The following is a 22,555-nucleotide window of genomic DNA, read 5'->3' as shown; positions in this document are numbered from 1 at the left end:
ACGGTTGTGGGGAGTCTAAGTCACATGTTTAGCTTTCCTTATTAAGCGGGACTTGGTCCCGTTCCATTGGGCTGGTGTATCCTTGAGGAAAGTCCTGTGCATTGAGTTGTCTGTAAATTACTAATGCACAGAATATTCTCAAATAATCTCTGTGTCTCGAGGTAAATGAGAATTTTTACTTCTGGACCAGATATTGCAAGACTGTAACAGTGTAAATGGAAAAAATAATACACTACTATCTAAAAAGGCACAGTCATTCCTTTGTTTCTCCTTCATCTTCTTCTCCCACACATGCATAAATAATATTAGAAAGGCACCAGAAGATCAAAAACTCCAATGAAGAGCTCTCTATCTTCCCACTCCTATATGATTTGAGAGTATGGGTTTTCTATTTCTAAGGTGTTTTGGTTTTTTTTTAGTTCAGAATATCTTATCTTCCTGAATAATTTTTTTTTCTAAAGGCTCCCTAAGATATGCAAATCCACTGAGTTAATAAATCAAAGCAGCATTCTTCTGTGTTTAAACTATCAACCTCACTGTGGAACAGGGCACAATATAATCCACCCTCAAATAAAAAACTATACTTGGGCTAAAAATATTATACTTTGATATAATAATAATAAGCAAAACTAACCACACTTAGATGACCTAGAATCCTTACACTTTCCAATTTTATTCCACTCCTCAGAGATATATAGGTGTGTGTATATATATGTACATATGTATACATATATACATTTTTGTATACATGTAGACAGACAGACAGACAGACAGATAGATAGATAGATAGATAGATAGATAGATAGATAGATAGATAGATAGATAGACAGACAGACGTAAGAGGGAGGAAGAGAGAGAACAAGATGTTAAAAGGACATTTTACACAATAAGTCCTTTCAGAGGTATAATGACTTCTCCAATCCTCAATATAACACTGAAGCATGAACTGGGTCCCCTCTGAATCCACATTTCTCCCCCGTAAATGTGAATGGTTCCCCATTTTTATGTCAGGGAACAAGGATTATGGACAGAGTTTATCTTATTTCACTGACAATGAAGCATAAATGATACTTCTCCCAGTCAGTGCCAAGTAGTTTAACTAGTCTTTACAAGATGAAGCTAAGGTCAAATCTCATATAAGCCTGTTAGTCTATAACAAACTATACCCTTAATCACAGCAAGCTACTTAACAAATAAGCATAGAAGAGGAAAAGGGAAACCCAACCCATTACAACTACTCAAAGCACATGCCCTATTAGCAATAGCTTTTTCTCATTCTCATATAGTCTTATGTCACACAGTAAACTTCTATATAAGCAGGAGGAATTTTATACTTTACGCATAGCAGATACTCAAATATTTATTGATTGAATGAATACATCAGGAGTTAAAAATTAAAGGAGACTCCCATTAGGTTTTTCTTTTGATCTCTATCACAAAACCCAAGAATATGACCCAATTTAGATTTAATTTGAACTTACGCAGTGATCCATTTTGTTTTGAGGGAAGCTGACTATGAAGTCAACCAATAGACCTGGAGTTGTCCAAGATATTTTTTAGAAAAGAGTACCCGCATTTGTCTATAACAGTATCACCATTTAGTTGTGAAATTCCATTTCTGTATTTTAGGATGTGTGCCTGTAATATCTGTTAAAAGATCATTTTCTTGAGTTAGATGGTGGAAAGATTTGGAAGGCTTTGAATACCTGAATAAGGAGTTTTTACTTTATCATATAGGTATTGTGCATGTTTAGCAGAGGAGTATGTTGGTGTACAGTTGTTCGTCCTTCATTCTCAATGAGGACCAAAGTCATCAGGAGGGTGATGTTGCAGATAAGTACTTCCTATGTTTCAGAAAGATTAACCAGGCAGAAGTTATCATCAGAACCTTCAGTAGCCTCTGCCCCTCTGATTGGAGGGCTGGAGGGAAAAGGAAAACTACTTTCAAAGCCTCCATATTGTGGTTCATCCTCTGTTCCTGAAGAGATGTGAGGTATCACAAAGGTGCTATCTTGACTTGCATGTGAATTGGATTTAAGGGAGACAGAGCTGATCAAAGTCATCAGCCTCATTTTCTCCTCCAGAGTCATCAAAGTCCAGTGGCAAGATAAAAGTCAGAACAATTGACAATGGCCCAGGATGCAGTGGGTGAGCATGGCATTTCCAAATTAGGTCTTTCCCAGGTTTCAGTTTGTCTGAGGCAACACCCATTCAGTGATTATGGACTGGGTAAGAATTGGGATAAAAGATGGCCCAATTTACTATTACAAATTATCAATTTGGGAAGAAAAGACCCTTAGAGTTTCTGGCCAGAATAGAAAACAATGGCTATTTACACTCATTTTAAGCCAGCAAAATCTAAGCAATCAGCCACCAAAATTTGGGTTGGGGGCTATTATTGTCCATTCAATGAGAGTCAGAGTAATTTGGGGTTAAAGGTAGAGTCAAGTAGCTCCGTCTGACATACAATGGGCTTTTTTAAAAATCCTGTTTTTTCAGAGCTGTATTTCAAGAAATCATAAATGAAAACCACACAGGACAAAAAGTAAATTGTCCCAGCTTTGTAAAAAGGAAAAAATAAGAATAATAAATAAAAATTCAAAAATTTAAATCTAAGCTCTAAACCTCAAAATGTCTTACAAAATATGTGACCAAAAATTGTTGGTTTTTTTCTTTTGGTCTTTCATTTTCAAAGAGGACCAATGACATCATGAAGGTAATGTCTTGACTTGTATGTGAATTGGATTTAAGTGAAGTAGAGCTTCCACATATAAACAGGTCTCAGATATCCAACAAACTCTTCATTTCCCACAAAGGCATTCTTTAGATTCCACTCCACTTTCATCATCACCCTCCTTCCTCCCCATTGCTTTTGTTTCCTTTTGTGTGCTGTCTTCCCTGTTAGATTGTAAGCTCTTTGAGGGCAAAGACTGTCTTTTATTTTCTCATAGGTATTGCCAGTGCCCATAGGTATTGAAAGTGAAGATGCTTGGCACATAGTAGATACTTAATAAATGTTTATTTTATTGTGTTTTCTATAGGTATGCATAATGAAGCACAGTTTGATTTTCTTTGTTTTCACACAGTAGACACTCAAATATTTGTTGATTAAATTAATGAATATCAAATAAGTTATTCATAGATTTAGAACTGGAGATTTATCTAGTCCAACATCCTTCTTTTGCAAATGAGCAAAATAAGTCCAGGGGAAGTTAAATGAATTTTCTGAGATCATGCCAGGAGTTATTGTCAGAGCCAGGATTCAAATAGTTCTTCTCAATCCTCAATCTATCACTCTTTCCACTGTACCCTTAGAGGAAAAAAACAACTGGAGAAAGGGAGATTAGTTAGGAGCCTAACGCAATAACCCAAGTATAAGGTAACAAAGGTCTTTTTTAGGACAGCTGGTGGTAAAGAGAATTTAAAGGAAAACTATAGGAGGGACAATTTGAGGGAAAAAATCAATAGAATTTTATTGACTAATTAGATAGGAAGGGTGCAGGGCAATAGAACCAAAGAGATCTTCAAGCTATGATGAGCAAAACATTTTGAAAGCATTGAGGAAGCCACCTCAAACTTTAGAAATGCCTCCTTGCACTCATTTGAGAAGAGAGTATATAAACCCAGACTGATTTTTGCAGGGCTGGAACTGAAAGTTCTGGGTACACTTAGACTCCATTCCATTATACTCTATGGGGCAGAAAGTAACAAAAGCACTGACTTTACAGTAAAAAAACAAACAAACAAACCACAAGTTCAAGCTCTGATTTTTCCACCTGTGTGCTCTAGGGTAAATCCTTTCATCTTTCTGGATCTCTGTTTCTTTGACTGTAAATCACAGGTTTTGGACTAGAAAGTCCATATGTTACCTTTCATCTTTACCTCTATAATCCAGTGAATTGTCACGAATCTTATCTTGCTACTTTCTAAGGCTCTATGTAACACACACACCCTGGGTGCAACTCAAATGTATGTCCTTTTGCTGAAGATACCAATATTATCACAGGATGCACAGAATCCCTTCTGTTCTATAGTACATTGGCTCAAAGGATCACTGTGATATACCTTAACACACTCCAGCCTGTCACACCACTGGAGAGCTAGTACACACATCCTTTTTTGAAACAAACAACCTTTCATTTTTCCTAAAGTAAAACACAATATATAACAGAGAAGTTACTTGGCTTTAAAGAAGCCCCAAGACCAGCAACATATTTAACCAGCTTCAAGTAAAACATTTGTCTGTCAACGGGGATATAACTAATCAGGTTGTAAGAATAAATGAAGATCATGCAAAATCACTGGTTCCCTTAAAAGAAAATTAAAAGCGTCAATGTAGTCTGTTTAATTTTAATATTTTCTACAATGCCTAGCCCAGAATCTTGAACCTAGTAAGAGCTCAATAGATGTGCAAATAGGTGAATACTTAAGCAATTATAAAAGAACCTCCTGATCTGATAAGAGGTTGAAATTGATTAGAGATGTCTGGTTTCACTATCAGGATGTATTATAGCAAGATGATTTGACTTTTGTGTGTCATTTTCCCCTAACATTTGTTGGGTTTCATACAAATATAGATTATAGCTACAGATAGCTATGCTAGCATTTTGAAGGAGGGAAATCATCTTCCTGGTAGTACTAGGGTACTTCCCAGTATAGTACTGTCAAAGTTGAGCTACTGTACAAATGCTAGTCTTTCCCCAATATAAGCCATCAAAGCAAAACAACATTGCTGATTAAAGTATTATACAGCATCAATATTAACATATCACAACATCACAGAGCAGAGTTCATGATCTTTCAACCAAGAACAAGTCTATAACTCATAAAGATCAATCTCAAAATTCTCCCATAAAAAGGCCCTGTTTTGAAGCATTCTCATTCTTAAATAAGTCAATTTACTTTTATTCTTGCTATTAGTTGGCTGCTGCAACTCAAAATATGTGCTTTCTAGTGTTAGCAGTAACAAAGAATACATCACCTATGGTGACTGTGTGGTTGTACAATGTGGCAAATGGGCCTGGGTTTTAAGGGATATATCCCTCCTTCCCCCCAAAAAATAAGACTAATGTAATTTGCCTGATTTACATGAAACTAGCTTTTCTGGAAACAATGGGGTCTATAGCCCATATTCTGAACACAATGTGTGGTTAAGTGATAGATATATAGATGCATCCATGGCGTTTCTTAAGCACTTACTCTATATCAGCCACTGTACTAAATGCTGGTAATACAACTATAACCAAACAAGACAGTACCTGCCTTCAAGGCACTTAAATGCTCAGTGGGGAAGATGCAAATAAAGGGGAGCTGGAAACAAGGAGTAGGAGAAGATGGCTAGAGTGCTGTCAGTATAGTCAAGAGAAGAGGGGTGTGGAAGCCTGTTTCCAGGAAAGGTAGAGCCAAAGCTCCTCTAAAAGTGCCTTGAACCCCAGGAGTGAGGTCTAATCTCAAAATTTTACCCAAGCACACTGAATGAATTTTTTTCTCCAAATAACAGAGGAATTTCCAACATACACATAGGTACTCAATAAATGCTTGTGGAGTGACTATCTTAGAAATGTCCCTCTCCTCTGGCTACCTTCTCCATAGCTAACTACCTCCCCTTTACACTGACGACAGAGACCATCCCCTGGAGGAATGTCTGCCTTGGGCCCCTGCTTCCTTGATGAGTGACTGCTTCTCCTGGAACATAATTTCAGGAATGCCCAAATCATTTTTATTTCATTCACCCCTCTTCTGCCACCTCCTCTACAACCTCAGTGTCCAACCACCTCACCATTTGCATACTCTTTTCATGAGAAATGACAAGTGAAGAGGAATATAGGTGAGTACCACAAAGGAAGGAGTTGATTAGAACAAGTACAGAATTCAAGTCATTTCTTTCATCAAGAAATCTGTCTCTAGGGGGGGCAGGGTCAAGATGGTAGAGTAGAAGGACAGACCTGCTCTAGCTCTCCCCCCATAGTTCATAAAATACTTGTAAAAAATGATTAAACAAATTCTAGAGCAGCAGAAGCCACAAAATGACAGAGTGAAACAGATTTCTAGCCCAAAACAGCCTGGAAGGCCAACAGGAAGGGTCTATCACACCAGGCTCAGAGCCGAGTATAGTCCAGCCTTGGCTACACGGCATGGATAGGACTGGAGCTGACTTCTGGGCACAGAATCAAAGGTAGCAGATGTGGTTCCCAAATTTCTCTTAACCCACAAAAGCCAAAGACAGTCTCAAAGGTCAGTAAGAACGCTCTTTCACCTGGGTGAGAGGGGACCATGGTCAGGCCCCAGCCCTGGACCCAGCCCCAGACCCAGGTGTCTGCTTTTGGAGCCCTCACACTAAAGACTCTGGGGAAATCAAGCAGCTGATCTGGGTCTCAGTCCTGAGTAACAGTCCTGAAGTGAAGAGGAGCACTAGTTTGATAGAGCTGGTGGTGGTGTGAAGAGGGAATCCTACTGGCAGTTCCAGGGCAGAAAGAAGTGCTTGTGGTTGCTCACAGACCAGAGCACAGACTAGGAGAGGAGTAAATTCTTCTCTTTTAATTGTGCTACCTTGGAGGAACTGAGAACTTAGAGGTTCCTAGAGATATCTCAGAGAACTGCTACACAAAACCTCTGAAGTCTAGGGTAGTATACCCTACATTTGACAAAGGACTCCAAAGTCAAGTAACTGACTGGGAGATTGCCCCAAAAAGAGGAAAAAATAAGACAAGAGAAGGTTACTTTCTTGGTGAAAAGGTATTTTCTTCCATTCTTTTGGATGAGGAAAAACAAAGCATACCATCAGAGGAAGACATCAGAGTCAAGGCTTCTACATCCAAAACCTTCAAAAAAATATGCAATGGTCTCAGGTCATAAAAGAGTTCACAAAGAGTTTTGAAAGTCAAGCAAGAGAGGTGGAGGAAAAATTGGGAAGAGAAATGAGAGCAATGCAAGAAAATCATGAAACGCGAGTCAACAGCTTGCTAAAGGAGACCCAACATATTACTGAAGAAAATAACACCATAGACTAACTCAAATGGCAAATAAGGTTCAAAAAAGCCAATGAGGAGAAGAAGACTTTAAAAAGCAAAATTGAGCACATGGAAAAGGAGGTTCAAAAGCTCACTGACGAAAATAGTTCTTTAAAAATTAGAATGGAGCAGATGGAAGCTAATGACTTTATGACCCACCAAGAAATTATAAAACAAAATCAAAAGAATGAAAAAATAAAAGACAATGTGAAATATCTCATTGGAAAAACAACTGACCTGGAAAATAGATCCAGGAGAGACAATTTAAAAATTGGTCTACCTGAAAACCATGATCAAGAAAACAGCCTAGACATCATCTTCCAAGAAATTATCAAGGAAAACTGTCCTGATCTTCTAGATCTAGAGGGTAAAATAGAAATGGAAAGAATTCACTGATCACCTCCTGAGAACCCAAAAGGAAAACTCCAAGGAATACTGTAGTGAAATTGCAGACTTCCCAGATCAAGGAGAAAATATTACAAGTAGTCAGAAGAAAACAATTCAAGTTTTGTGGAAATACAATCAGGATAACACAGGATTTAGCAGATTATACACTAAGGGATGGAATGGCTTGGAATATGATACTCCAGACTTCAAAGGAGCTATAATTAGAGCCAAGAATCACCTGCCCAGCAACACTGAGTATAATTCTTCAGAGGAAAAAATCAAATTTCCATGAAATAGAGGACTTCCAAGCATTCTTGTTGAAAAGACCAGAGCGAAATACAAAATCTGGCTTTCAAATACAAGAATCAAGAGAAACATGAAAAGGTAAACAGGAAAGAGAAGCCTTAAGGAACTCACTAAAGTTGAATTGTTTAGATGCCTACATGGAAAGATGTTATTTGTAACACATGAGATCTTTTTCAGTATTATGGTAGTTAGAGGGAATATGTGTATGCATATATATAAGTATGCATGTATATATACATGCACTATGTGTATATGTATATATGTAGGTGTATATGGGTATGTATGTATATGTACATGGGTGTGTGTATACATATGTAAATGTGTATATATACATATATATGTATACACACACAAAGGGCACAGGGTGAGCTGAATACAAAGGAAGAATTCATATAAAAAAATTTACTGTTGAATGGAATGTACTAGAAGTAAGAGAAAGGAAGAGGTACAATGTAGCAAATCACCTCACATAAAAGAGGGAATAAAGAGCTTTCACAATGGAGGGGAAGAGAGGGGAGATGAAAGGAAATAAGTGAGCCTTACTCTCATGGGATTTGGCTTAAGGAGGGAATAACACACACTCAATTGGATATGGAAATCTATTTTACCCTGCAGGAAGGCAAGGGGGAAGGGGATAGGAGAGGGAAGACAATAGAAGGGACATCAAATTGGGGAAAAGGATAATCAGAAGCAAACACTATTGTGGGAGGACAGGTCAAGAGAGAGAATGGAATAAATGAAGGGCAGGATAGGACAGAGAGAAATGTGGTTAGTCTTTTACAGCATAACTATTATGGAAGTGCTTTACATTGTTACACATGTATGACCTATACTGAATTGCTTGTTTTCTCAATGAGGGTGGGTGGTGAGGGAGGGAGAGAATATGGAACTCAAAGCTTTAAGAATGAATGTTAAAAAGTGTTTAAGCATGCAGCTGGAAATCAAGATACACAGGCAAAGGAGTATTGAAATCTATTTTGCCCTACAGGATAATAGAGAGGAAGGGGGATGGAAGAAGGGTGGGTAATAGAAGGAAGGACAGACTGGAGGAAGGAGTGGATGGGGTACATGCTGTCCTGGTGTGAGGAGTGAGGAGAGATGGGGAGAAAATTTTTAATCCAAATTCTTGTGGAAGTGGATGTTGAGAACTGAAAGACAAACAAAAACATAAAATATATAAAAAAAGAAATCTGTCTGTAAGGGTTGGGGGCGGGGGGGTAAGTACAGTGCTGAGGGGATCAGACTATAAGTGTCAACTAATTTCCTAGCATAGATCTGAGAAGCAAAAGAAATTCAACAGGTGCCAGGAGGGATTTCTTTGGAGCAGGCAGGCAGCAAAGAAAGGTGCTTTGTTTGCTCTAGGACTGCTGGCAGCTATTTTTTTCTTTTCTTTTGGATAATTTTATTTTTTTATCTCTTTTCATTTTTAACATCCATTTTAAATTCCAAATTCTCTCCCTCCCTTTAGCCCCTCACAAACCCACTGAGAAGACAAGCAATATGATGCCCATTATACATGTGAAGCCATGCAAAACATATTTCCATACTGCAAAAAAACCAAGAAAAATAAAGTAGAAAAAATAAAAGCTATCTATTCTTCAAGCTACCCTTGCCTACAGTGAACTGATAGCAATAGAAAACTTTATTCTTATGTCAGAAACTGCCAACAGAAGGTCAGCATATACTACTGTCATTTTTAATACACTGAAGAATAAGGGAAGTGATAGAAACTGTTCATTTCTCTTGTCTAGTCCCAGGAACAAGAATTTACAAGTACAGAAGAAAGGGATTTGACCTTGACAAAGGTGGGGTTCATTTAGTCATGGCAGGCTAACAAGGCTTTCTTGAGAATACTTATTATAGAGACAAGAGAAAGGGGAAAAGAAGCTTAGATATTTGACTTCAGTAGAGTTTCAGCTTTCCAGTTCTCCTGCAGCCTCCTAGTAATGACTCTTTGTGTATACTTTGAGGTCTTTAAATAAAAGACGATGGCATACAAGATGCCACTTCTCATGGGTCATCCTTAGAAAGATAAGAATGTTCAATATAACGAAACAATGGCAAGTAGACTAAACTCTTCTATGAAGAACAGACCTGGAAAGGGGATTACCATAAAATGGCCCTAGATTAAGGTGATGATGCCCTCTGGACAACAATTTGTTTCAGAGTTTCAAAGAAGCATTTTTAGGTTAAGAGTGCATTGATGTTTTTTTCAATCTCTAAGACTGCTATAATTTTCATTGATTTGAGCAAATAATAATCAGTGTGTATGGGAATTCTTAAGGTAGTGTTGGTATGGTGAAGTCAATCATTTCCTTGAAAGACAGTAATTATTATGAAAAAATGTTTTTGCACGTGGAAGGGAAGACAAAAGAAAGGGAGTACAAACACTAAGAAAGCTCTACAAATAACATCTAGTCATGAAAAATAGCACTCCCTTTTGTTTTCAAGATCTAGTTGTATAGTGTGTGTGTGTGTGTGTGTGTGTGTGTGTGTTTAGTCTCCATAGAAGCTTTTACACTTAGTTTAAATTTTGACCCATAGAATCCAAGCATTACTTCTAATGATGGAGAAATGCTGACATACAGTCTTCTGGGTATTATGTCCCCACATTCCGAAGAAGGCAAATGATCTCAGCCCAATCTTCCTCAATTTCAGCATTATTTTTAAAAACAATGATAAGAAATAGCACCAAAGCTATTTTGACCATTAAAATGGCTCACATTTATGAAAATATAGACTCTTGAATGGCTGAAGGAGATACATCAAATTATTAAATTTACTCTGAAAACTAAAATGGTTATTCCTGAGTTTGATAAACTATATCTTTGTGTATAGCCAGCCTCAAGAGCCATTTATTGTGAGTAAACTACAATCAATCAACAAGCATTTGTAGGGTGCCTGCTCTGCGCCAGGCACTATGTTGGGAACTAAGGATGCAGAGGTCAGGGTAGGGTAGTTCCTGTCATCAAGGAGCTTATATTCTAACATTCTACAAAATTAAGATTAAAATATTTTCCCTCCTTTTATACATTTTTTCCCTTGGAAAGTACTTGACAGTGCCTAACACACAGCAGGTGTTTAATAAATGTTTGTTTCCATCTCCCTTCCTTTGATTACACTGAAAAATAAGTAAAAAAAAATATCGGGCACAATAGGTTATGGGTAACAAAAGAATGACTTACTAGGTAATCTAGAGTCAATTCATTAATATTCCTGGGGGAATTTTCCACTTAACTTATACAAGAACCATCTTAATTGGATTATTGGCCTTTGTCATATATCCTATTGGACCAGAAATCAAGGTACCTCATATGATAGGCATCCAAATATTTGTCAAATTAATTTTAAAAATTACGCCATAATTAGTTAAACAAATTTAAATGGCTCTCATACCACTATGGATCACTTTTGGCAGGACAGATTGCCAGCCTGCATTGGCACCAGATTCACTGAATTCTGAAACTAGAACAAGATAATCATTTTGATGAAAGATGGAGCCTGAAAAGGAGTCCTTATGATACAATGGCTGCTGAGACCCATGAAGAGCAGAGCAGCTCATCTTAGAAGCCCATCTTGCCACACTGTTTCTCTGCCCATATTCAGTGACGTGCTAAGCAGCTGCTGCGGAGGCAGCTCAGCAGCTCCATACCCTGGTTCCCTGGCATAGCGAATGGCAGCAGATGGCCTGGAATGGAAATTTTAGCTCAACTGGGATCCAGAACACTGTATTTGCTCAGCTTCTGCAACTCACACACTTCTATAACTCTCACAATTCAGGTTAACATTTTTTTTTTTTCTGAATGACAAGTCAAGGGATGAGGGAAGGGGATATTCTTGAAAGATATGTTCTAGACAGGTCAGGGCCCTCAACTCTCAATATCTCTCTTTTTCACAAGATAGTATCCTAAAGAGAAACTCCAATGTTTCATTTTAAGTGTGACCAAATCAAAGAAATGAACACTTTCTGCTCAATCTGAAAGGATGGTCTAGCTTTTGAAAAGTAATGGCATCACTGAAAGCTGACCCTTCATTGTCTTAGGTCCCCTTTTTCAGGCCTGGTGCTTAATTATCAAAAAGAGAAGCTGGATACTAAATGGGCAGATAAGGACCAGCATAAAACCTTCCCAATACTGTATAAAAGCAAAAAGATTGATATGGTGAAATTTTTATAGATGACAGATAATTCAGTCAACTGAGCCCCCAATTATTACAGGAAAAGTTTGCCGAGGGCAAAGAAAAATGTTAAAAAGAAGAGTAGGATTTTCCTCAGCTACTCAATAAGACAGCTTCCCTACAATTCTCAGTGACTATAAGGAGAAAAGATAATGAAGAGAGAGAAAGACAGAGTCAGCCTGGGAGTAGGAATGAGGTAGAAGGGGTGGGGAAGAGGGAGGGTGAATGCCCTGAGAAAGTGGGAGAGTGCCACATGAAGGATTTTGATTTTTATAGTTTCTATCTGTAATTAAATTGAAAATGTCAGTCTGAAAAAGAGAAAGTAGGGATTTTGTACAAAACAAGGTTATTTAATATTTTGTTTGAACATAATACCTTCACTTGGGCAAAGATAAAAGAAGTTACATGACAAGAACAAACGAGAGATCGGAATGATTTTTTTGAGGTATTTGGGAGTGGGGTGAAATTTGATTAGTCCATTTGGGAAGAGGTTTCTCCTGACTACTTTTACTAGGTCTACCCCTGTGGGCTTAAAAAAAGAAAAAGAAAAACATTCTATTACAGAATGATTGTCATTTGATGAGCACAGCTGCAGCTATACATGATTTTCCTAGATTATAAAAACAGCTTGAAAGAAATTCTGGGTTTAACGAGGTTTTAAAAGCAATGTCAGCAACCTAGGAATTTAAGCTAAGTAAACTTTTGAGTGACAGTCAAGGCCATCTCTGGTAATACACCATAAATACCATCATAAAAATCAAATAAGGCAATTCTGCTGACTTTACAACTCAAGACCACATAATGAAGTTTGGTTGCTAGGGTAGATGCAGTGAGGTAGTTAAAACTTCAGAATCATGTCTGACTTTCCATCTTCCATGCCTAAGATTCTGGGACTCATATACTGTCAGTAAGCAAAAATGGTTCCTCACCAATGATTACCTATTCACCATCGAACTTAATTTTGTGAGGATCAATAGAAGTATTTCCATGTGGTGCATATGAGGATATGCACTCCACATCATTAAGCAGATTTCCCAGTAGAGTATCGATCTCCCTGCCTAAAAAAAAGTAGTCTTCCATGATGCACTCCCAATTTAGTTAATATTTGCTTCTGACCCCAAAGGTAATATTATTGCCTGAGAAATCAAAGAATTTTTGAACTGAGAAGGACCTTAGTAATTATTTTAATCTAACCTCTTTCATTTCACAGTTGGGGAAACTCATGCCCAGAACAGTGCAGTGACTCATCCAATGATACATAGCTTGGCCAAGGTCAATGGCACAGCCACAACCAGATTTTCCATTCTACTGCTCTTTCCACTTTGCTGTGTGTAGTACCTTCAGACTCTTCTACAGGAGAACAGTCAGTAGTTAAATGAAACCAAATGTCCTAAAACTGGCATTCTTGAAAAATGAGGGTCTCAATTAACTAAAGTAGTTTGCATAAGAGATAAGCCCATTCTTACAAACCCATTTCTTAATGAATGTCTACCCATTTGTTCTTCCCTTATTTAGGCCTCTGGCTCACCAATTTCCAGGCACTGTCCAATCTTTGGCATGTCAGACAAAAAGAAGCCAACTGTTTTAACCTCCAAACAAAACTTCCAATCACAGTTAAAGTGCTAATGTCCTTCTTATTACAAAATAAAAGGCATGTGCTTCACCCTATGTGCTAATTCAGCTGTGAACATGAGCTCTTTCCCCCAACAAGCATTGATTTACTGAGAGTCTCTCTTTTGCTGCTGTTTTCTCACCCTGCCTAGATCATACATTCCTACTTCAAGTTGTCCTTCACTGAGCAAATATCATTTCATTTGCAAAATCATATCTGAAAGCATCTTTAAAATGAATGGCAATAAGCAATGTTGCTTTCGATGTTGTGTCATAGCTATTTATCACTTTGTGCTTTTAGCTTTTTTTATCAACTTGAATAATATATATTGATTTTTCTATTTGCTATGGTCAGAGGGCTTTTCATGAAAAGAACCAGCACGGCCAGTGCACACAAAGGAAATATCTCCTATACTCACGGTGAAATGACAAAAAAAAATGCATAATCAAAACATACATTTGTGTGGACCTTTCCCATAGTGTGGGATGATTTTTCTAAGACTGCCAAACTCTTGTTATTCAATCTGCCATCTTCTCTAATACTGACAAAGGAGCGCCAATTGGTTTACACTTATGCGGCACAAATTTAATAAAACCATCGTACAGAAGAAAGCACGTGGGATTAGGAGTTGAAGGATCTGTGATTCAAGCCTGGCTGTGTTGATTCTCAGTTGCATGATAATAGGCAAGCACATCTATTTTTCTCTGGGCCTTGGTGAATCTCATCTGTAAAATGGCTAGATGACTTCTAATGTTCTTTCCAGCTTTAATCTTTAAAGAGAGCAACAAGCTTTATGAAATAAATGTGTTTGTGGAAAATTGTATACAAGTTAATTCACATTTTAAATGCCTTAGGAAGCTTCATGAGAGTTAAGTAATTTTTATTTTCCCTTTACCTTAACGAAAATGGAAAGATGGATGGTAACTCATAAGTAGGTGGCAGCAGCACATTTTAACCAATGATGACGTGCACGGGAAGTGGCAAAAAGGAAATTATTGAGGATATATAGGTTTAGAAAAGGAGGTGGGCATATAACAAAAGGGAGGAAAAAGGTGAACAATTCAAATGCCACACTAGTATTCACAAAATATTAGAAGACCTTGACAAAGGCTTCCAGTGTACTGCATAGCTCCTCCATTGAAGATTTGTGGACGGATCTAGATGAGAATCACATGGCGAGATATCATCATTTTAGTGACCCACTAGCAATGATTTGGGGATAGTCATTCTCTCCAGCTTCAAAACCAAGTGGCTTGAGTAATAAAGTCTAACCAACGATAATTCCCTCCAAATCCAAAAGATGGTCATTTGCCTACAATATCTTCAAGTGCTTGAAGTATCCAATAAGTTTTGGGTTTAATCCATAAAGTCTTTATTTTGACTATATAAATGCCTGAAGTGAACCCTACCTATCTGGTTCATGAATTATGCTTTTTGTGGACTGGGCTGCTTTTAAAACAGAATATACATATATTAAGAGCTACTGCTATTTTCATGGACCAACAGCTTCCATTGCATCAGATGAACAATCTTGTATCATACTTTCCTTTTGAAACAACTTGGCATAATCAGGCAATTTTAGTAACTTTATGGAAATATCATACTATCACATATATGGCCAAGGAAAGTTCTCAAAATTTGCTTTAGATAAATGTGAAAATATCCTGGATTCAAGTCAATATCATAGAGGTGAATAAGAAAGTAAGAAAGAGCCTCATCTGAGAAAAACTGACTACCCTACTTGGAAAAAACCTCTAAAATTAGGATTGCAGAGTATCATCTGCTAATCAGTTTTTGTGCTAATCAAAATTATGGCCAAGAAATTCCTCTTTAAATCTGATAACATAGTCTCTTCCTATTTAATGTTCTCTTTCATCACCAACTATTCCTAATCTGCTGATCTCTTGGACTTTTCCTCAATGCAATCATGCAAACAGAAGGAGAAACAAATGCAATTCTATCTGTAGCTCTCTGTCCTCATCATCCAAATGCAAGTCATTTGATAATTAAGCAGGCTCTTGGGGTAAATATGGACTCGAGTTCTGCATATTAATGATGCTCTGTGTGATCTGGGGTAGTACTTTTGAGGGAGAGTCATTCTCTCTAGTGTTGGAATCAACTGGTTTGAACAATAAAGACTGGACAGGTATAAATCCCTCCAAACCCAAAGGATGACAGTTTATATGTAATATATGTAATTGTTCTGAGATGTCCAATTAGCTTTTAAAAATAAACAAAAATCCTTTGTTTAAATATATGTAAATGGAGACAGAGCTGCTTGTTTTGTTTTTATTTGTTTTTTAAACTATAGCCTTCCAAGATTTCTAAGGGTCATGATGTCAATTCTTTCCTTCATACATTGTACAAAAGCTTATTTTGACAATGTTCCATATATCTAGAGCCTAAATATGGGCACTAGTTTCACTAAGCACAGAGTTGATTTCCCTTAGGAAGAATACGTGCAAGACTTATCAGGATGATCCAGGGCTTGTGGTCTCATTTTTTTTTTTTTTTTGGATGATGTATGTGCCACATTTCAGGCAGGGACTACAGCTGCTAAGAACACAGTCTGGAAGCCTCGGATTTTTAAATTTTTTATTGGAAAATCTTTGCTACAACATTTCTTTACTAGAGAAATCCTGCTTTCTAACTTCTGCCTATGGCTAATGGCTCATTCTATCAACTTCAGAAGAATTAACATTTAAGACTGGGCTGTGTTACCTGGGTTCAGTTAGAGAGACAGAGAAAGAAAGAAAGAGAGAGAGAGAGACAGAGAGAGAGAGAGACAGAGACAGAGACAGAGAAACAGAGACAGAGACAAAGACAGAGAGAGACAGAGACAGAGAAGGAGGGAGGGAGGAAGCAAATTTAACTTATTTGGATCTTAGTCTGCAGAAGCAAAGATCCTTCCCATTCCCTCAAAGATTCCCATATTCCAGTTTCAGTTTAGAGCCCTCTTTTGCCCCATTCCCGATCCAGTCCTGACTTGCCAGGCATGTCTTGATGCCCTTGCATAGAATTAAGTATACTGAAGATTAATTCATTTTGCAATAATCAACCTTCCTAAATGAACAGCACATTCTAATTTGAAGATTATACCTTATTTCATAAAGGTACAACAGTGTGATGGAAAATAAATCCGTCTTTTCTATCTTTTAAAACAACCATCTCTTCATAGGTTTTAGGTTCTAATGTTAGGAGGGACCTCAGGTGTCATCTAATCCACTAGAGATTTAAGGCATGACCTTCTTCTAGGTTCACATCTATACATTAAGACATTTTCAAGATAAAATTACTTACCCAACTAATTCCCACCTAGTTATACCGTTATTCAACTTATATTTTTCCATCTTGTTCAAGGGATCTTGAAAGATGTTGTCAAATGGCCTCACTAAAATTCAGTTTCACATTAGTACCTTTTGTAATGTATTAATTCCTACAGTAATGTATAGTATTACTATATGTAGTAATACTTGTTATGACTGATTAGCTATTTCACTCCATACCTCACAGCACAAAGAAAAAATATGGTATGGATGGTAGGACACTAGATCCAAAGTCAAAGTGTCATAGATTTAGACAAGACTTGAAAGTCCATCAGCTCCAATACCCTCATTTTATATAGGAGGAAACAGAGGCCAAAAGAAGTTAAATGATTTTCCCAGGGTCACACAGTAAGAATATGAGGAGGGATTTGAATTCAGGTCTTCCTAATTCCAAGTCCAGTACTCTATCTACTACCTTATACCACCTCTCAAAGAACTTGGGTTGAAATTTCATGTGGGTCTGCAACTTATTGCCTGCAGGGTTATTCAGTCATTTTACTTGTGTCCAACTCCTCATAGTCTCATTTAGGGTTTTTCTTGGCAAAGATATTGGAATGCGTTGCCATTTTCTTCCTCGGCTCATTTTACAGATGAGGAAACTGAGGCAAACAGGGTTAAGTGACTAGCCCAGCTTGTGACTTGACATGAATAGTCAGTGTCTGAAGCCAGATTTAAACTCAGGTCTCTCTGACTCTATACCCAGCATTCTATCCACTGTATCACCTAGCTGCCCATATTGCCTGTATGGTAAGCCCTAAGGCCTTTTTTCCCCCTGTCATCTGGAAGATGCTTACATAACCCATAAATATTTATAACTATAATTCACTTTCCTGTATATACACATGTGCATTCCTTCACCCCACCCTACACAGAATGTAAGACTGCTGATGAAAAGGACAGTTTCACTTTTTTCAATCATCCTTGCCTATTAGCGTCTTATTTAAGGGAACCATAAGCCCTAAAAGAAAAGAGACCTTCCATCTCAACCAATCTAAACCCCTTCATTCTACAGATAGATGGCTTTGTGACTTATACAAGGTCACCGAGGTGACAGAATGATGGAGCCAGAAATTGAGCCTAGGTCCTCTGACTCGTGGTCTAAGGCTCTCTTTCCATTATGCTACCTGTGTTTATCCAATTGAATTGAAGTCTTAAGTCCTTTTCTGTTTTAAGTTCTTCGATCCCTTCATTTTACAGATAAGGAAACTGAGACCCAAAGAACTTTAGTGACTTGCTCAAAGACACACACCTATTAAGTCATAGGGACAGAATTTTAAAAGTGGCCTTCTGATGATAAACCTGGTGCTCTTTCCATTATATCATTAAGTATATTGGCAGAAATAATAATAATTAATAATAAATTATCACAACTCGTCTATAGAACATGAAGGTTTACAAAACAGGTCCCTGGGTGAAACAACCCTGTGAAGTAGGTGTGCAACTAGTATTCAATACATTTTACAGATGAGGGAGCTAAAGCCACAAAAAAAAAAAAAAAAAAGTAACTTGGGTGTGGCCCCATAGGTACTAAGTACCAGAGTCAGTATTCAGAAATGAACCTCTGGATTCCAAGATAAGTGTTCTTCCTCATTTACTATGCTCAGCCATCCTACTCCTTTTCTCTGCTGTGCTGTATACCTTAGCTTTTTTGTGTCCATCTCCCAGGTCCCTGAACACAAGCTGAATTGAAAATTAATAGAGACTTTCTGCAATTCCTACTGCATTTCAAGACATTCTAACCAAGGGATTCTTTGATTTCCCAGTTTCCCCAGTGCCTTGCTAACCTGCAGGGCAGTCTGTTTTCCCTCAGTCTTTGGTTGGAATGAAGCAACAGCAGCAAAATATTAGGTCTTGTACACTTCCCCCACTCTGCTCTAAAAAGATAATTTCCTCCTGACAAGAACTTTGCCAGAAAAGTGATTTGTTAAAATAGAGCACAATATGTTACTGGATATATGCCACAAAGCATCAATCATTACTATGCCATCTCCATTATTAAAGGGAAGATTTCAAGGCATCTGTCCAAAGACTAAATAGAGACAGCACTTTAACTTAAGCCCGGGCATGCGGTTCAAAAGCTTTCACGCCCTTTTGTCTTGCTTTCCAGTGCTAACCAATATAATATTAATTTTCCTACATTCCAAAGCTCCCAATGTATTAAAAATTGACATGAATGACAGGCATACTGTGGAGGTGAAGTTAAGTTTTGCTCAATAAACTTTAAAGGGAACAAAAGGTGTCAAATGCAAATGCAATTTTAAAGTTTAATGAACACCAAACTTTTAGTCAATATCATTTATATTCTACACACGAAATTTTACTATATATTTTTTCCATTTCATGACCTCTTCTTGAAAAAGAAAAAATAAGGTTTTGAAAAAAAGTATGAAAGTAATTTTCTCTCATTTGTTCTCAAAACTGGCCAAATAGAATACTGATTTAAATTTATCCAATACTTGTTTCATCTTTTCTTACTAACCATTTATTCAGAAGAGATTTTTAAAGGGATTCTTTTGCAATACATTATAAGGATACTTTGAATAAGTTTATAATTGAATAAAAATTATATTAAAGCCAATCACCTCATTAGTATGCATTTCTTCCTTGTAGATTTTGCTGGGGTTTTTTATTGAACTTTAATATCAAAGTTTTCAACGCATCATCTATAGCTGACTTGTAATGAAATAATTAACTATGTGATAATTAAGTAGTAGTTTTCTTGCTGATGACTTCAAAGTTATAAATTTCTTATTATGTCACTTCTCATGTTATTAGTATAAAGGACTTTAATTAAAACTATTAATAAGGAAAAGATCAAGTGTAAGGATGTTTATTTGCTCATATTACCTAAATGTAAACTGAACCTATAAATCACCAAACAGTTGAAAAGGTACCATTGTATGGTAGAAAGAGCACTGAACTTAAGCCAAAAGATTTAACCTGAATCTTGAATATTATATTTAATCATTTTATGGTTTAAAACAAGTCACTTAATTGTTCTGAGCTAATTTTCCCCAATAAGTAAAAATAGGAGATGAAAATTTTGAGTATACCTCATTATTTTGTTGTACACCTTAAAACATCAGTTGAATATTTTATTTATTGAGTTTCTACTCCATTCTCAAACCATGTTATGGGGTTTGGTTAAAAACCAAAAGGATATGATCTGTGTCCTCAAAGATGCAATAACTAAGTTGAGGAGGCAATATCCGATACACAAAAGACAATTATCTGAATATAAGTACAGGGTAGTACAGTACTAATTGTTATATCACAATTAAAGTTCTAAGAAAGGCAAGATCACTACAGGCTAGAATATTTAAAAGAAGCTCCACCAAAAAGCATAAGCATTGATGTGGTCTTGTAGAATGAGTAGAAATTGGAGAGAAAGAAGATGGAGGACACCTACTCCAGGAAGGGTGAGTAGCAGGGTGCAGAAAAGCATGAGATTAATAGGACCTAATGTATACAGGGTAGGAAAGGAGAGAGACTAAATAGGGCAAAGGATGCATTTTAGTAGGGAATAAAAAGTTTGAATATATTGTTGTAGCATAGGCTAAATTACACAATAGCAACAAATAGGGGTGGGGGAGGACAGTTTAGAATAAAACGTTAATTGTGCAGTAAAAGCAGTAAGTACAAAAGAAGATGAAAGAAGAAAGCCACTTGCACTGATGTTATCAGCAAACACTTCCCCAAGGTCAGACGTAGAATGATGGGCAAGATACAATTAAGCAGAAAAAAGGACAAATGATATTTCATGTTTGAAGGGTATGGGACCAGTATGAACAAAGGAATCAAAATGGCAGTCAGCATGAATGGTGGGGCATAATAAGAACTGTAGCCTCAATAGAATGAAGGATACAAGTTGAAAAATGATGGAAATAAGTCTGATTAGGAAAAGTGGGACCATATTAAGGGGAAACTTGAAAACTAGGTAGAGGAGTTTATAATTGACATTGTGTACAATAGAGATCCATCATAGTTTCTTAAGCAGGAAAGTAATATGTTGCTCCTGATAGGTTTTAGGAAATTAATATGCTATCATAGCATATCATGACTTGGAAGGGCTGAGAGAAGGTGGGAAAGAAAGATCAGCTAGGGGAAGATGCTGTAACCAAGGAGTAGGGTAATGGTGATGGTTCTGGTAGTAACAGAGAGGAAAAAAAAAATCTGACAGACAATGCAAAAGAGCAGCATTTGGTGACTGGTCATTACATGTAAAAACAAATAAGGAATATAACTTTAAATATTTAATTTGAAGAGAGTGAAAGGTAGTGCTAATAAAATTAGGCATTATGAGAATGAATATGATTTGCCTGTATGATAACATGTTTGGTTTTAGAAATGTTAAGTGGATTGTCTTGAAAATAGTTTGAAAAATCAAGTTAATGAGTCAAATGAGAGTTGGAGCTAGATTTCAAAAAACTGAAAAATGTTGAAATCTAGAATTCACTGGTATCAATATTGGTCAAATGATCTTAGTGTAACAGAGATAGATTTTAATTATTAGCCAAGTATTTGTCATCAATATCAGCTAGTCTTTGACTTGAAGAGAGGACACATTCACTTCATGTAGATGAAGTGAATTTTCTTTAGAATATTAGTATAAGGTTCTTATAAAAAACTTTTATAAAATTATTCATAAAGCCAAAAGAAAGGGGCTAGTTGGTGGGAGAAGTGAAACCACAAGAAAGAAGTATGCAAATAATTTAACTGAAACACAGTCAGTGTCCCAAGTTAATTAGTTCTCACAAATGGCTACAAGTAATCACTTTCCCTAAGGAGATCTGAGATCATCATTTGAGTGTAGCTGAATCATTTCAAAAAATAATCAAATAAAAAACTATCCATGGTAAATTTTGAGTTGACTTTGACCAGGTGCCCAATAGACTTCTGGGCTGCATAATAATTTGAGTATTGAGGAAGGCCAGTCATAAGCCTTATCTCAACCATGACAAAATAAAATGGTCAATATGGATGATTCAAACAGATATAAGCAGTTAATTCAATGACAAAATCACTCAAACTGACTGCTTCACAAAATTGACTGACCAATTTGATTGAATGATGTAAATGACTGTAATTGATTGAAAATGATTGAACAAGTAGTCCTGTGCAGACACTTCTGTAATTAGATAAGCAAACGTTTTTTTTTTAAAAAAACAAGGAATGCAACCTTTCTATGCATTCATTTACTACAACATTATCCATGTATCTATCCATTCCATTAGCAAAGGATGATTTAACCTGAAAGCTTTGGTCTGAATCCTGTAACTGGTTTGTGATTTCTGGCCATTCTGGAGATGCTCATGGTGAAAAACTACTTTGTTATCTCTTCTCCTCAGAAATAGTTTATGGTCTTTAATATCCCTCTCTTTCCCTTATCACAAATGAAAAGCTTAATTTCTCTGATGATGATCATATTAGAGACCTAAATGCTTTCTAGGACTATACTGATTCCATCATTCATAAAGATCAACTCTTAGCTCCACTGGATCTTGCTATGAAGCCAGGGATCACCTGGTCTTTAAGTAAAGGGCATTGACCATCTGTGAATGAAGAGCTTGTTCAATGAACTAGTAAAATCTAAGCTGGCCTTTTGAGGAACCTATATTCCAGCAGAAGCATGATGGGACAAACTGGAAGGTTATTAATCTTAAAGCAATTTGTCTAGTTGGCTAGAAACATAACTCCCAAAATATTCCTATGATAAATTCTAGCTTGAAAATCAGCAC

At 36.8% G+C, this 22,555-nt stretch overlaps 1 protein-coding gene across 6 annotated transcripts in view; it reads right to left on the bottom strand.

The window, feature by feature from the left end:
* APBA2 (amyloid beta precursor protein binding family A member 2) overlaps positions 1-22,555 on the bottom strand; it is a 364,180-nt gene that overhangs the window by 109,877 nt on the left and 231,748 nt on the right. The window lies entirely within an intron of this gene.

The sequence above is a fragment of the Notamacropus eugenii genome, chromosome 1 (assembly GCF_028372415.1).
Source record: "Notamacropus eugenii isolate mMacEug1 chromosome 1, mMacEug1.pri_v2, whole genome shotgun sequence".
Lineage (NCBI taxonomy): Eukaryota > Metazoa > Chordata > Mammalia > Diprotodontia > Macropodidae > Notamacropus > Notamacropus eugenii.
Note: the sequence above shows the minus strand (reverse complement) of the source record. Positions and strands in the feature narration are given on the sequence as shown.